We start from the raw sequence: 14,864 nt of genomic DNA on the forward strand, positions 1-14,864 counted from the left end.
ATTTTGAAAATGCGTATAAGTATTTAATTTTGAAAATGCGTATAGCTGTATTTAATTTTGAAAATGCGTATAACTGTATTTAATTTTGGAAATGCGTATAACTGTATTTAATTTTGAAAATGCGTATAACTTTAATTTTGAAGATGCGTATAACTGAATTTAATTTTGAAAATGCGTATAACTGTATTTAATTTTGAAAAGGCGTATAACTGTATTTGATTTTCAAAATGCTTCTATAGGAAATATCAAACGCCCCTTGTAAATCATTGCTGTATTAAGACCGAATGGAAATCATCCTTAGAACATGAATATTTCTTCCTCCTCTGTATTTCCTTTATGTTTGTTTGTTTGTTTGTTACGATTACCTGTCTTATGAAGCTTGTTGTTGTCGAAGAGTCAGAGAAGCTCCCATCTGAAGCCTTGTACTTTTTTCCTCGAACCCGACCACCGCCGACCTGTGGCGAAGCAAACGAAAAGAAATCTCTAGAAAAACCATGCTGCTAGCTTACACGCACACACACGCACGCACGCACGCACGTACGTCCCCCACCAATCGGGTGAGGGGGTGGGTGGGTGGGTGGGTTAAGGGTGGTCTTCTAAATTAAGGTGGTGATAATAAAAAGAAAGAAATAATTCTGGAAAGGAGATGAGGGGAGGGTGCCGAGATGGGAAGATTAAACCGAGGAAAGAGGGAAAGAGGTTAAACTGATGAAAATTAAAAGAGGAAAAAGAGCTTAAACTGAGGAAAATAAAATGAGGAAAATTATAAGAGGAAAAAAACTTAAACTGAGGAAAATTAAAAGAGGTAGATAGATTAAACTTGGGGAAAATTAAGAGGAAAATAGCTTAAACTGAGGAAAATTAAAAGAGGGAAAGAGCTTAAACTGAAGAAAATTAAAAGAGGACGAGCTTCACTGAGGAAAATTGAAAGAGGAAAAGATCTTAAACTGTGGAAAATTAAAGGAGGAAAAGAGGTTAAACTGAGGAAAATTTAAAGAGGAAAAGGACTTAAACTGAGGAAAATTAGAGGAGTAAATGAGCTTAAACTGAGGAAAATTAAGAGGAAAAAAGCGTAAACCGACGAAAATTAAAAGAGGAAAATAGCTTAAACTGAGGAAAATTGAAAGAGGAAAAAAAGAGCTTAAATTGAGGAAAATTAAAAGAGAAAAATAGCTTAAACTGAGGAAAATGAAAAGAGGAAAAAAGAGCTTAAACTGAGGAAAGCTAAAAGAGGAAGAGATCTTAAACTGAGGACAATTAAAAGAGAAAGAAAGAGCTTAAACGGAGGAAAATTAAAAGAGGAAGAAAGAGCTTAAACTGAGGGAAATTAAAAGAGGAAAAAGAGCTTAAATTGAGGAAAATTAAAAGAGAAAAATAGCTTAAACTGAGGAAAATTAAAAGAGGAATAGAGCTTAAACTGAGGAAAATTTAAAGAGGAAAAGAGCTTAAACTGAGGAAAATTAAAAGAGAAAAAGAGCTTAAACTGAGGAAAATTAAATGAGGAAAACAGCTTAAACTGAGGAAAATTTAAAGAGGAATGTTGCTTAAAATGAGGAAAATTAAAAGAGGAAAAAAAAGCTTGGTACTAATGATGATGATGATAACGAGGATGGTGATATATATTCATCATCATCGTCGTTATCAGCATCATCATTCTTGAGTGAAGTTGCAGTGGTGTTTTGAAGCAATATAAATACTTGTGTGTTATTTATAGCAAGTGATATAGATCGTCTATTAGGTCTGTTTGTGAGGAAAAAAATATAGTGCAGTGGTGTGAAATTGGTGAGTTTTTATGCAATTGTTAATTAGATGCGGGTAAATGGATCAAATTTACTTTGAGATCGGTCGAAATATTTGCAATTAATCTAAGCATTAAATCTGTACTTTGAGGTCGGTCGAAATATTGAATATAATCTAATTACTGACTGATTTATTCTACCAGCTTAGCCAAATATTTGCAATCAATTTGATTATTGAATTTGATTTATTCTACCATTGAATATTTGCAATTAATCTAATGATTGAGTTTGATTTATTCTACCATCTTCGTCAAATATTTGCAATCAATTAAATAGTTGAATTTGATTTAATCTACCATCTTAGCCAAATATTTGCAATTAATTTAATAGTTGAATTTGATTTATTCAACCATCTTAGCCAAATATTTGCAATTAATTTAAAGATTGATTTAGATTTATTCTACCATCTTAGCCAAATGTTTGCAATCAATCTAATTATTGAATTTGATTTATTCTACCATTAAATATTTGCAATTAATCTAATGATTGAATTTGATTTATTCTACCCTCTTATCCAAATATTTGCAATTAATTTAATGATTGAATTTGATTTATTCTACCATCTCAGCCACATATTTGCAATTACTTTAATGATTGAATTTGATTTATTCTACCATCTTAGCCAAATATTTGCAATTAATTTAATTGTTGAATTTGATTTATTCTACCATCTTAGCCAAATATTTGCAATTAATCTAATTATTAGATTTGGTTTATTTTACCATCTTAGAATAACATCAAAGGACATAGTGACATGGTTTGAGTTTAAACTAAGAATTGGGAAAATTCTAAAACAAAATGGGGACCAACTTCAAAAATAAATTTGAGCCATGACCAGAGACAAGTTTACGGAAACCACATTGAAAGAAATAACTTGGACCGGAAATGATAAATGACTTCATTTTTATTTAAAATTAACTTATTTTAGGGTAACATTATTATTTGAAATAATTTGTTTTTGGGAGAAATTAAATGTATTTTGTCTATAAGGAAAAAAAATCAAGGTAAATTTCACAGATAGTTTTAGTTAATAACGATGATGTAAGAATTTATAAATATTTAAAAGCATATTAAGAGACAATTAAGAATGTAGGTTTATTGTAAATGCTAGGCTAATTCTAAAGTACAATGAATATGAAAAACTAAAAGAAGATAATTTTTAATTTCTTTAATATAACTTAATTAAAAGACACGCGTAACTAGTTTTGAAGAATCACTGGTTTATATATATATATATATATATATATATATATATATATATATATATATATATATATATATATACATATATATATATATATATATATATATATATATATATATATATATATATATATATATATATATATACTGTATATATATGTGTGTATGTGAGTCTTTGAAATAACTAAGTTTATTAGTTAATGTATGCATATATATTTATAGTAAAACAGAATTTTGAAAAATACATAATCAATGTTTTTGTAGTGTTGTCGAACGGAATATGGAGTGATAAACCCGTAGGTTTTCTTGGTGGTTAGGACGAGATGGATTAGTAATTATGCCTCAAGCAAAATAAGGTGGGCGCCTCTGGGTTGTCCAAATAAAGGGGGGTGGGGGGTGGGGGTGGGGAGAAGGGTTGCGTGGGAACAGTGAGTTAATTAGATGCTTAATGGTTACTTTTGTGTGTGTATACATTTATCTAAACAACATTACCAATGGCACGTATACCGTTTTATATATATGTATATATATACATAATATATACAGACAGTATACGTATGTATAATCTTAATATAAATGCAGTCTTATATTTATATTAGGTGCTGTCACTCGACAGGATACTTACTGGAATAGGGTTACTCCTTTCTTTGGCTTTAGACTTGACATTAAGGCTATTCTATGTTCTACTGATTTATCATTTTGGATATATATATATATATATATATATATATATATATATATATAAATATCCATTATATGTATTTAAACTGTGTATATATTTATATAAATTATATATATATACATATTTATATATATATATATATATATATATATATATATATATACTCTGGGTATATATACATGTATATGTTTGTGTGTATATATATATAAATATATATATACTTATATATAAATATATATATACTTATATATAAATATATATATGTATATATATATATATATATATATATATATATATATATATACACATATATGTATATATGTATATATATAAATATATATATACTTATATATGTTTATATATATATATATATATATATATATATATATATACTGTATATATATATATATATATATATATATATATATACATATATATATATATATATATATATATATATATATATATATATATATATATATATATATATTGTGTTATATTTTATTCTGTATCATCTAATCAGATGATCCAGTTTTTTAAGTATAAAGAAATTTGAGTTTGTATTATAGTTTGGTACCTGAATTATCGTAATAATGAATAATGAAGTATTATGAACAAAGAAAACTCCCTGCTGACCCCCCCCCCCCTTCCCGTATTGTTATATCACTAAAAATCACTGAAAATTGTTCGAAACATCATTTCAGATATGAGTTTTATTTGAACACATTAGTAAAAAAATTTGTTCCTAGTAATTTATTGTTAATTTATTCTCATAATTTATTTATTCCCTTATTTCCTTTCCTCACTGGGCTATTGGAGTCCTTGGTCTTGTAGCATCTTGCTTTTCCAACTAGGGTTGTAGCTTGGATAGTAATAATAATAATAATAATAATAATAATAATAATAATAATAATAATAATAATTCTTGAGTGCATTTCTATTATAGATTATTCAGACACTATACATGACGTTTTTGGATGTGTCTATATATTTATATATTTCATGACAAATATTTTTGTATTTTTTTTTCTTTGTCGGCCGCAGATGATTAATATCAAAATGTATTCATTTTCTTGTTATAACACGATATTGAAATATGTACTGTATTGCAAGGAATTGCATTCATTTCGATGTGAAGATGCTCAAAATATCGATCTTAGTGAAAATAAACTTACTTTGCATTTCGGTACAAAATTGTATAATGCCATTTGTCTGTTACCTTTCAGCATAACAGAATTAATATTTTCAGGTCATTTTTTAATACATTTTTAATTCTCTCTCTCTCTCTCTCTCTCTCTCTCTCTCTCTCTCTCTCTCTCTCTCTCTCTCTCTCTCTCTCTCTCTTTTGTTTGGTATTTATGTTGTTTTCAACTTAATATAATTTGCTTCTGCATATTCATAAGAAAATCATTTTATCCATTCTGAAATGCAGTAAAGGTACTTTATTTGACCCTAGACATTTCTCCTTTTCATTATACTTTGAAATGTCTCAAGCAATATGTATTCTGTGTACTTCTGCATGTTCATAAAGCATTATTTTATCCCTTCTGAAAGGCAATAAAGGTACTTTATTTGACCCTAGACATTTCTCCTTTCCATTATACTTTGAAATGTCTCAAGCAATATGTATTCTGTGTACTTCTGCATGTTCATAAAGCATTATTTTATCCCTTCTGAAAGGCAATAAAGGTACTTTATTTGACCCTAGACATTTCTCCTTTCCATTATACTTTGAAATGTCTCAAGCAATATGTATTCTGTGTACTTCTGCATGTTCATAAAGCATTATTTTATCCCTTCTGAAAGGCAATAAATGCCCTTTATTTAACCATAGATATTTCTCCTCACCATTCTACATAGGAGGAGTTTAAGCAACGCGTATTCTTTGTCCTTGTACATGTTTATAAAAAATTATTTTAATCCTTCTGAAAGGTAATAAATGCGCTTTATTCGATAATAGATATTTCTCCTCACCATTTTACTTCGAAGGAGCTCAAACAACGTTCAGTCTATGTACAGTGCGACATTTTAAAGGCTGGCCAACTCTTAAATGTCCAGGTAAATGTCCAGAGGAAAGCGTCACCCCCCGACCACTTCAAACATCCATTCATCTCGCTCTGCGGAAGTGGCATTTGAGTATGACAGGAGGAGACTTCGGTGGCCTCAAAGCACATTTATTTTGTCGATTTTAATCTATTTCGCGCTGATTTATGCTGCCCTCAAAGAAAGCCGTTAAATAAGAGGAGCTGTTGTAGGGGAAATTTGTATTTTTTTGTATTTCTTGATTTAAAAAAAAAAAAATGATTCGATGGTAATTGACTTAATTTATTTCAAATAGGGCTACTGGCTGCTTATATTCTTTTTTCTTTATATATATATATTTCAAAGGAGACCGTGCGTACATTCATAAATGAATATAGATTTATGTCACGCATTAAAGGTTCATACTTCGTTGCTTTGCTGGGGTTGCATTTGATCATATTCCTTACTTTTTTTTTTTTTTTTTTTTTTTTGTACTCCAGAACGAATGAAATCCATAAGTAATGATGAAATGATATCATCAATATATGGAAGATTAATATTGTTAAGTGAGTATATCCCTTACATTTTTTTTTGTCAATATAGCCTAGGATGAATGAGATCCATAAGTAATGATGAAATTATATCATCAATATATTGAAGCTTAATGTTGTTAAGTGAGTAACAAATCATATGCTGTTACTTCAGCAAATCTGGTCAGAGCAATTGTTGTCCGTTCTGTTGCATCATTAATCTTTTCATGTAAAATCAAATGACGGGAAAGATTGATATTTCATTGTTATTATTATTATTATTATTATTATTATTATTATTATTATTATGATAATATTATTATTATTATTATTATTATTATTTTTTTTTACTATTATAATTATTATTATTATTATTATTATTATTATTATTATTATTATTATTATTATTATTAGCTAAGCTGCAACCGTATTTAAAAAAAGCAGGATGCTTTAAACCCAAAGGCTCCAACAGGGAAAATAACCCAGTGAGGATAGGAAATAAGGAAATAAATAAACTAAAGGAGAAGTAATGAACAATTTGAATAAGATATTTTAAGAACAATAACAACATTAATAATCTTGAATTCTAAATAGGATACGGATTCTAATTATAACTTATCTCTTCGTGTGTACTTTGCTAGATAGCATATATTTTATTGATATTCTCCAACAGCACTGAGCATGCTTAGTCCTATAGTCAATTCTTTTTAGTGAGGCAGATTTGCACCGACTCGTAGGGGTGCCCTTTTAGCTCGGAAAAGTTTCCAGATTTCTGATTGGTTGGACAAGATAATTCTTGCAATCAGCGATTGGGAAAATTTTCCGAGCTAAAAGGGCACGGCTGCGAGTCAGTGCAAAGGCGCCTCATTAGAAAAATTGTGTATAGATAGGGAAGTTCTGTTCTGAATGCTACTATGACCACCAGATGGCTCTGGGCTTAGAACAGTGTCGCCCCCGACTCGAGAACCACTTGACCTACTGTAGAAGATGGAATTTTCTCGTTAGAAAGACCCCCCAAATTATTAAATGTTTTCCGCTTTAAAACCATTTTTATTCTACTTTACTGTTTCTGTCTCCATGTAGTATTGATCAATTAAAAAGAAGAGGAGAATGTCTAACATTTTTTTTTATTATTATTATTGTATTATCTGATATTATTGTAGTATCTGTTTACTGTTTCGTGAACGATTTATATTAATGATTGAATGTGGACGAGTTGTATCGTATGCAGTAGAATTATTCTGAATCCGTTCTGTAAATAACGTCGGAGATATCGGTAGGCCGTCTGCTGCTCTCCGTTGTGTGTGTGTGTGTGTGTGTGTGTGTTTTACTGAATTCCACAACTGAAGGAGAATTACAATTTCCGTCTGTTTGGGATTTTAAGTGATTTAAGAAACATGAATGCAGCCAACTAACTTTTTATCAGCAATATCGTTATCTTTTATTTCTTCTGTAATTTATTACGAGTAATAGTTTAATTGGATACTTAATTAAAGCATCATTATATCCTCCATCCTTCATATACATACTTACATACATAATACTTCCATACATACATACATACACTACTAGCATCGTGCTTTTCCAACTAGAGTTGTAGCTAAGCATTTAATAATAATAATAATAATAATAAATAGAAATAACTTTGATAATTATTATAACTGCCTCTTGAATATGCTTGATGAAATATGTATAAAAGAGGATTTTATTCCTAGATGATGATAAGGATGATAACACTGTCCCTCCTCCTTCTCTTTCCCTTTCGCAACTTCAAGGTTTGCAGCAAATCCCAAATGTTGACTTGCATTGAAAATGGTATTGCTTCTAGTCAATTTGAAAGTCAATTATACCTCCGGGTGAATTGTTATTACCCATTTTCGGGGAATTACCCGAATGACTTTCTCCAAGACTTTCTTCAAGATTTTCTTCGAGACTTTCTTCAAGACTTTCTTCAAGTTAGAAGTTTCTGAGACGTTTTAGTTTAGTATTGTTTCGTAGCAATATTGATTTAAAAGAGAGACTGGTTTTAATTGGCATGTTTTTTTTATATTGTCGACATAATCTTGCTATTGAGGGGATGTGGCTCATGGAGTTTTAGAATTATGTTAAATTATATATGTATACATACATACATACATACATACATATATATATATATATATATATCTATACATATAATATGTATATATATTTATATATATATATATATATGTATATATATATTTATATATATTTATATATATACATATATAATTGTATATACATATATATATATATATATATGTGTGTGTGTGTGTGTGTGTGTGTGTGTGTGTGTGTGTGTGTGTGTGAGAGAGAGAGAGAGAGAGAGAGAGAGAGAGAGAGAGAGAGATTGTTAATCGCACATTTTATATCTTGAAATTATCATTAGAGAGAGAGAGAGAGAGAGAGAGAGAGAGAGAGAGAGAGAGATTTAATCGCACATTTTATATCTTGAAATTATCATTCGATGAGAGAGAGAGAGAGAGAGAGAGAGAGAGAGAGAGAGAGATTTTTAATCGCACATTTTATATATTGAATTTAGCATTCGATGGAGAGAGAGAGAGAGAGAGAGAGAGAGAGAGAGAGATATTGTTAATCGCACATTTTATATATTGAATTTAGCATTCGATGAGAGAGAGAGAGAGAGAGAGAGAGAGAGAGAGAGAGAGAGAATTGTTAATTGCCCAATTTATATCTTTAAATTAGCATTCAGTTGAGAGAGAGAGAGAGAGAGAGAGAGAGAGAGAGAGAGAGAGAGAGAGAGATTACCGAATGTGCTTTTGCCCCAGATGAGGCATCTGAAGAGAACTATTGGCGTCTATTTAAGTCTCTTTATCGATCGACCTACCGTCGTTGTTATTCTTAGATTTGACCTTTGATGTTGTATTGGTCTCAAGTATGGCCTCCGCTGACTAGCCTCAGCCATTGGCTCAAATCAGAAATATCGGTCGAATCTATTTTTCTTGTATTTGGAGAGCCTCCTGTCATGGACGAATTAAAGTTTGTTGGTTTATCTTATATACTATAGGATTAGTGATCTTTTAAACTGTATATTACTGTCATCCTCAATGCATCTTGTTAGATAAAGATATTTTTTTCTTGATAGCAGATTCGTCCATGAAATAGAGTTTAACCAACTCTTTTCTTGTATTTAGAGAACCTTTTATTTGGTACAGTACAAGGTTATTGATCTTTTAAGATCTTCAATGTATCTTGTGAGATAAAAATATTTTTTTTGTCGACACCAGATTCGTCCATAAAATCGAGTTTTACCAACCCTTTTCTCGTACTTTGAGGACCTCCTGTTATGGACGAATTAAAGTTTGGTTGGTTTATCTGTTACACTACTGGGATAATTAATTATTGATCTTTGAAACTATATATTACTGTTGTTTTAACCACGAAGAGGTCGTCAGTGCATCTTGTGAGATAAATTTTATTTTTCTCGACATTCGTCCATGAAATAGAGTTTTACCAACCTTTACTTGTATTTCGAGAACCTTTTATTTGTTACTCTCCAGTGTTATTGATCTTCTAAGATGTATATTACTGTTGTTTTAACCACGACATTGTCTTCAATGCATTGTGAGATAGAAATATTTTTTTCTCGACACCAGATTCGTCCATGAAATCGAGTTTTACCAACCGTTTTCTTGTGTTTGGAGAAACTCCTGTCATGGACGAATTAAAGTTTGGTTGTTTTATCTCATTCACTACAGGATTATTGATCTTTTAAACTATATAATACTGTTGTTTTAACCACGAGAAGGTCTTCAATGAATCTTGTGAGATAAATTTTATTTTTCTCGACATTCATCCGTGGAATCGTGTTTTACCAACCCTTTTCTTGTATATAGAGAACCTCCTGTCATGGACGAATTAAAGTTTGGCTGTTTTATGTCATACACCATAGGGTTATTGATCTTCGAAACTATATTTTACTTTCTCTTTAACCACGAGAAATGAATTTTTTTTCTTGACACCAGATTCCTCCATGAAATAGTTTTACCAACTCTTTTCTTGTATTTATAGAACCTTTTATTTGTTACACTACAGGATTATTGATCTTTTAAACTATATAACTGTCATTATAACCACGACAATGTCTTCAATGCATCGTGTGAGATAATTTTTTTCTCGACATTCGTCCATGAAATCGAGTTTTACCAACCCTTTTCTTGTATTTGGAGAACCTCCTGTTATGGACGAATTAAAGTTTGGTTGGTTTATCTGTTACACTACAGGGTTATCGATCTTTTAATCTATATTATACCACTGTTTAACCACGACAATGTCTTCAAGGCATCTTGTGAGATAATTTGTTTTCTCGACATTCGTCCATGAAATCGAGTTTTACCAACCCTTTTCTTGTATTTGGAGAACCTCCTGTCATGGACGAATTAAAGTTTGGCTGTTTTATCTCATACACTACAGAGATAATTATTGATCTTTTAAGATATATATTACTGTTGTTTTAACCACGACAATGTCTTCAAAGCAATGTGAGATAAAAATATTTTTTTCTCGACACCAGATTCGTCCATGAAATCGAGTTTTACCAACCCTTTTCTTGTGTTTGGGGAAACTCCTGTCATGCACGAATTAAAGTGTAGTTGGTTTATTTGTTATACTACAGAGGTAATTATTAATCTTTGAAAGTATATATTACTATTGTTTTAACCACGAGAAGGTCTTCAATGCGTTTTGAGAGATAATATTTTTCTCGACACTAGATTCGTCCTTGAAATCGAGTTTTACCAACCCTTTTCTTGTATTCAGATAACCTTTTATTTGTTGCACTACAGGGTTATTGATTTTTTTAACTATACATTACTGACGTTGTTACCAAAAGAATGTCTTCAATGCGCATCTTTGGAGATGAAAATACCTTTTTTTCTCGACACCAGACTTATCTATAAAGTCTAGTTTTACCAAACACGGTAAGATTTAGCTCAATTGCATAGCGTTGCTAAGGACGTCAGGCTTCATAAGGACAATCTACTGTATATGTTGAACTTGTTAGGTGAATATCGCTGAAATCAAGATATTTATAAATTTCCTTTTTAAATTCTCAAAAAATTTTAAATGATTGTTTGATTAGCTACTGTTTAAAGGTTTTAAGGTTTAAAGGTCGCTCATGAATGGCAGAGGCAAGGGACAGTGACATTGCCCTAGCAATCAGGACAATGCCCTAGAGACTGACCTTATATTATATGATCAGCCCCCAAGGCTCCTCTCAACCCAAGCTAGGACAAGGGAGGGCCAAGCTGTGGCTGCTGATGACTCAGCAGATAGACCTATAGGCTCCCCCAAACCCCCCAACCTTAGCTCACAAGGATGGTAAGGTTGCAGACACTAATGGCACTGACCAGACTGAGCGATACTCGAACCCCCGACTGGCAAACACCAGGCAGAGACGTTACCAATCAAGCTCATCTATGGAAACAAGCGTAAGGCTCAACCCGTAGTAAGAAGTGATAGACAGAAAAGTATCTTTAAGGTAGAGAAACTGTAGAAAATTGTACGTAATATTAATGTGACTAATGTAAATTGATATGGTAATGGCCCTGACTGATGAACGTCAGACTGGGCTTGGAGTCCCGCTAAGACTCGTTAGTTTCTTTGGTCGCCTCAATCTCACCATCCTTGTGAGCTAAGGATTGGGGGTGGGGGTTTGGGGAGCCTATAGCTCCATCTGCTGAGTCATCAGCAGCCATTGCCTGGCCCTCCTTGGTATTAGCTTGAGTGGAGAGGGGGCTTGGGCGCTGATCATATGTCTAGGGCATTGTCCTACTCGATAGGGCAATGTCACTGTCCTTTGCCCCTTAACATTCATGAGTGGCCTTTAAAATTTAAAAATGTTTAAGGTAGATAAAATTGAGAAAAGGAAATTAATAGACACTTATATTTAATGTAGAGAAAATGTAGAAAGACGTAATGTAATGTGGCAAGTTAGTGAATAATATCTCTGTTCTCAGCATCATCATCCTTTTAGAAAAGATATCTGTTCTCAGCATCATCATCCTTTTAGAAAAGTAACCGATATTGATTTTTCTAATATATTTAAGAGAAAATGTAGAAAAACGTAATGTTAATGTAACAAGTTAGTGAATAATATCTCTGTTCTCAGCATCATCATCCTTTTAGAAAAGTAACCGATATTGATTTTTCTAATATATTTAAGAGAAAATGTAGAAAAACGTAATGTTAATGTAACAAGTTAGTGAATAATATCTCTGTTCTCAGCATCATCATCCTTTTAGAAAAGTAACCGATATTGATTTTTCTAATATATTTAAGAGAAAATGTAGAAAAACGTAATGTTAATGTAACAAGTTAGTGAATAATATCTCTGTTCTCAGCATCATCATCCTTTTAGAAAAGTAACCGATATTGATTTTTCTAAAAGTCCAGTGGGCGTGGACGTCATCGGTTTCGACTTCGTGGCGATTTTTGTATTCAAGAGAGCAAGTGCGTCATCACGCTGGAGTCTTTTTATCCAGTGGCTTGGGATTTAGGTGAACCCCCGGTCTGCTTTCATCAATAATTGCCTCTAACAGAACTCGGTAGGACCGTAATCAGGTTATATAGGATTTCGATTCATTAGTTTATGAAAGGAATTTGAATTTTATATCTTTTAATTCATTTGAAGATTGAATTGAAGATGCTATCGTAAGCGAAAAAAGAGTAAAGGTTAGGGTCATATGGTGTCCTTGATTCATTAATTTGAATTTTATATCTTTTTATATCTTTTAATTCATTTAAAGATGTAATTGAAGATGCGATCGTAAATGAACGAAGAGTAAAGTTTATGGTCATATGGTGTCCTTGATTCATTAATTCATGAGAGGAATTTGAATTTTATATTTAATTCATTTAAAGATATAGTTGAAGATGCCATCGTAAACGAACGAAGAGTCAAGTTTAGGGTCATAGGGTGTCCTTGATTCATTAATTTATGAGAGGAATTTGAATTTTATATTCAATTTATTTAAAGATATAATTGAAGATGCCATCGTAAGCGAACGAAGAGTCAAGGAAATGGTAATAGCGTATCCCTGGGTTGTTAAACAATGTCATGACCCCGTAGATATACAAATAATGAGAATCCAAGCACTCATTCCACCTAAGGTAGGACCAAGTAGGATCGGGTAATGGCTAAAGCTGTCTTAGTAGGTAGGCTTACTACCCTCTCCTCAACCCAGCATCGTTAGATCATGTAGAAAATATTTTATTTTGTATTATTAATTTTTATTATTAATGATTAATTTTTATATGTTGCTCACTTCCATGTTATAGAATTTGAAGCCTTCGTTATTTTCGGTTGAATAGTTTACCAAAAATAGATTAAGATGGACCTGAGTTTACGTGAATTATTATTAACCACGTCTGATGATAATACTTTGATTTAGGTCATCACTGCCATCCGATTGGATAAGTTAACATAGTGAAAAGGGTTTTAGTTTCGTGATGATCAGCAAAGCTCTACTAGTCAGGGCCGCCAATACTAGGTTGGTTAGCTGGGAGCGATCAGACAAAAGTCTCCCACCATCACCAATCCGCAGTGGCCAGCGTGTTGATGAAAACAGGCTAAAAACCTGACATGAAGAAGGATATGTCTGAGCCTTTTGTCCTGCAGTAGACTATAAACGGTTGCATTAATTTTGTTTTTATTGCTGATATTATAACACGTGGGAACGGACTATTTATGAGAGAGAGAGAGAGAGAGAGAGAGAGAGAGAGAGAGAGAGAGAGAGAGAATAAGGATTTCAAGTAAGAAAGGAATTTTTCGCTTGTCACCCTAGTATACCATAATAAAACCAGAAACAAGGCTTAAACGTGAAGTTATTTGATAGAAAAGATGCTGAAAAGCACTATTCAGCTTATTTCAAGCTTTGCAGTGAAGATTTCATTTAGTATCTTAAAATGTTTTATTTCAATTGTTCATTGCTCTCTTGTATTTTACTCATTTCCTTATTTCCTTTCCTTATTGTTCTATTTTTCCCTGTTGGAGCCCTTGGGCTTATAGCACCCTGCTTTTCCAACTAGGGCTATAGCTTAGCTAGTAATAATAATCATCATCATCACCTCCTACGCCTATTGATGGCAAAGGGCCTCAGTTAGATTTCGCCAGTCATCTCTATCTTGAGCTTTTCAATTAAAAACCTCTCCATTCATCATCTCCCACTACACGTTTCATAGTTCTCAGCCACATAGGCCTGGGTCTTCCAATTCTTCTAGTGGCTTGTGGAGCCCAGTTGAAAGTAATAATAATAATAATAATAATAATAATAATAATAATAATAATAATAACAGCCTGGCTGTCCATCAGTGTATTCATCTCGCTGTTTGTTTGTTCGTGTATCTTTCTGTGAACCGGATTCCTTGAAAACTATTGAACGAATTTTGAATCAACGCAGTGAAAAAATACATTGTGTGACCTACACGACAGGATTGACTTTTTGGAATAATTCATAGAGTTCAAGGTCAAAGATTTTGACCTGTCTGAATGTTGACTAATTTTTTTAACAAATTCAACTTTCAACTAAGATTCCCTTATGATTATACTAGCATAGTTTGATACTTGAAGCATGTCAAGTGCTTTCA

At 31.8% G+C, this 14,864-nt stretch overlaps 1 long non-coding RNA gene across 1 annotated transcript in view; it reads right to left on the reverse strand.

Annotated features, from left to right (window-relative positions):
* Nucleotides 1–337: 337 nt before the first annotated feature.
* The window catches only part of LOC137639090 (uncharacterized), a 30,825-nt gene continuing 16,298 nt past the window's right edge, over nt 338–14,864 (reverse strand). Inside the window, exon 3 of the long non-coding RNA XR_011044221.1 lies at nt 338–455. This is a non-coding gene — a long non-coding RNA (uncharacterized lncRNA). The remainder of the gene's footprint in view (nt 456–14,864) is intronic.

Source organism: Palaemon carinicauda, chromosome 4 (assembly GCF_036898095.1).
Source record: "Palaemon carinicauda isolate YSFRI2023 chromosome 4, ASM3689809v2, whole genome shotgun sequence".
NCBI classification, from domain to species: domain Eukaryota; kingdom Metazoa; phylum Arthropoda; class Malacostraca; order Decapoda; family Palaemonidae; genus Palaemon; species Palaemon carinicauda.